The 2,972-nt window shown below is 40.3% G+C and overlaps 1 pseudogene; it reads left to right on the top strand.

Annotated features, from left to right (window-relative positions):
* LOC110300842 overlaps window positions 1-2,695 on the top strand; it is a 4,148-nt pseudogene extending 1,453 nt beyond the window's left edge.
* Window positions 2,696-2,972: the final 277 nt, after the last annotated feature.

Raw genomic sequence — 2,972 nt, 5'->3', positions numbered from 1 at the left:
GGATAGCATTGGAAATGTAAATGAAGAAAATACCTAATTAAAAAAAAGAAAAAATATTAAAAAAAAAAAGAGACCCTGGTGGTTTCATTCATTCTATTATATGACGTCAAAGCAGATCAGCAAAGTTGGAAAGGACTCCTCTCACGTAGTCAATCTGATAATAATGACTTTACCTTTGACCCCCACCCCAGCCTCTTATAGGAGAAATAGGTATTTTAGCTCTCAGACTATGGTATTTTGTTAAGTCAGCCTAGTAGAACAAAGGACCTGTATCATCACAGTTGCCTCCTGTCTTAGGGTTTTATTGCTGTGAACAGACACCATGACCAATGCAACTCTTCTAAGGACAACATTTAATTCAGGCTGGCTTACAGGTTCAGAGGTTCATTCCATTATCACCACAGCAGGACCATGACAGCATCCAGGGAGTTATGGTGCAGGAGGAGCTAAGAGTTCTGCATCTTCATCTGGAGGCTGGTAGCAGAAATTTGACTTCCAGACAGCTAGGACAAGGATATAAAAGGCCAAGCCCACAGTAGCACACCCACTCCAACAAGACCACACCTCCAAGTTGTATCACTCCTTGAGCCAAGTATATACAACCCATCACACATCCTAATAGAATAGCACCATTTTGTTCACCTTAGCCTGAGAGGTTTTAAGTATATGCAAGGCAGCCACTCTATGAAACTTCTGGTGGTACTTGGCTCTAGGACAAAGTGCTCACTATCAAATATTATTTAGGAAGGCATAAATAACTTGTCTATACATCTCACTGCCTTCTTCCTCCTGCATACCAGGTCCATACTGTCTGCCAATTTTTCACCTTCTTGAAAGTCTTCCTCTGCTCTCATGCCTACTGCTGCCTCTCTGCAGCCCATTCATGGTTAAATATTCTCATGCTCACCTGGATGGCAACATAGGGAGCTGTTCAAAGCATGAACACTGAAGTTCTGACTTCTTTGACCTGAGTCAACTTGGTTGCTGTTATAGTTTATACTCTAAATTCCCCATAAGCATAAACGGAGTGCTTGTTCACCAGCCTGTGATGCTTTGAGGAGATGGGGAAACTTTTAGGGTGTAGGACTAGGGAAAGAAATTAGGTCAAGTTTGTGTCCTTGAACTAAATATGGAAATTTTGGCCCCTTCCCCTCTCTCTTGAATGTTTCTGCTGTCATAAGGCTCTGCCACATCCTTCCACTATAATTTTCCATCTTGTACTGAGCTACAAACAAGAAGACATAGTGATAACAGATTGAAATGTAAACATAATCTTGAAGGGTTGTTATAAAGATTAAGTTAGTTTTCATCTGTAATGTTCTTAGAGTAGTCCTGACCACATAGCAGGAGATGTATTAATGTCTAATAAAGAAAATCTATTCCCAGAGTCTGTCTAGACACCACCTTCTCTGAGGTTTCTCTCAATCTTGCTCTGAGTCTTACAAAAGTGTCCATCCTCCATGCTTTGAGAACACCTAGGACTTGTGTAACATCCAGTTGATCTTGCACTGATGCTAATTATACCCTTCCCCAAATTTGCTCTTTATAGCACTACTGGAAAAAGGATTGTGCCAATTGTGTTGACACATCCATGTTCTGTGCTTAGCAAAGCACAAAGCCTACATCACCCATTCAATATAAATCAATATGTCATCAGAGTAGTAATAATTTGTGGTAGCCATATATAATATATAAATAATTTTAAGATACTATTTTAACAATTACTAAGAAAAATTGTGACCAAACACATTAGGAATTACAAAACCTCCTAACATGGTGAAATCTTGAGGCACTACTAGCCTAATATGTTCTTTCGACCGTAACTGAAAATATAATAATCCAAACAAATGGACTAAAGAAAGGTGAATATTTGCTGGGTCACATAACTGAAATACTGACTTTAAGACTTAAACAAGGTTATTAGAACCTTACTGCTCTGGATCTCTAAATAATGTTTCCTGTCACAAAGGCGAATGGTCCATCCTCAACAGCAAAAGATTCATAACCTTTCTGCTAAACAAGCTAAAAAGTACATGTGACTCTCAATCTGTGGATTCAGTAAGCAACTGTTGGTCTGACAGACAGACAGACAGCTGGTGGGTAAATAGATGACTGATGATGGCTTGTAGAAGACAGATACATGATAGCTAGATAGATAACAGAAAGCAGATGGATAAATAGGTGATAGAAAGGGGGTGGATAGATCGGTATCTCCTGCTGAGCCACCTTCTTGCACCATTTGCTTAGGATCAGATGTTCCTACTGGGATGTCAAAACCACCAGGAGGGGTTCACCTGCTGCTGCCTCCTTCTGCCACTCCTGCTGTCACTCCTAGTGCAGAGTGTATGCTCTTTCAGTATGGATCCGGTGCCTCTTTTGTGAAGTGGCAGCTCAGGAGACTTCTGTGCTCGCTGTGACCGATGAGAAACCCAAAGAAGGGGTCAAGGCTGAGAATAACAATCATGTTAATTTGAAGATGGAAAGGCAGGATGGCTCTGTGGTGCAGTTTAAGATTAAGGGGCATACACCATTTAGTAAACTAACAAAAGCATATCGGGAATGACAGGATTGTCAATGGGGCAGTTCAGATTCTAGTTTGATGGGCAAGCAGTCAATGAAACAAACAGACACACCTGCACAGTTGGAAATGGAGGATGAAGATACGTCTCAGCAACAGACAGGAGTTGTCTACTAAAAAGGGTACCTGCTATTTTCCTCTAGAATTTTGTTATAGACCAAGAATACAGTCTCAATTAGAACCCCAATTTGGTTCCACTATATCCTGACTACTACACTATACTTTTCTCTGTTCCTTCATTTCCCTGTTCCCGTTTCTTTATTGTTCAAAAAGTAACAGGAATATGTGTACAAACATATTGCTTTTCTTTTCCCATTTTCATCTTGAAACTAATGGCCAGTATTCTGTTTTGGTTGACATCAGATGGAGATGGTCTGGGGGGAAAGTACTGATT

This window comes from Mus caroli, chromosome 8 (assembly GCF_900094665.2).
Source record: "Mus caroli chromosome 8, CAROLI_EIJ_v1.1, whole genome shotgun sequence".
NCBI lineage: Eukaryota > Metazoa > Chordata > Mammalia > Rodentia > Muridae > Mus > Mus caroli.
The sequence above is the reverse complement of the archived record's forward strand: the minus strand, read 5'-3'. Positions and strand labels throughout refer to the sequence as shown.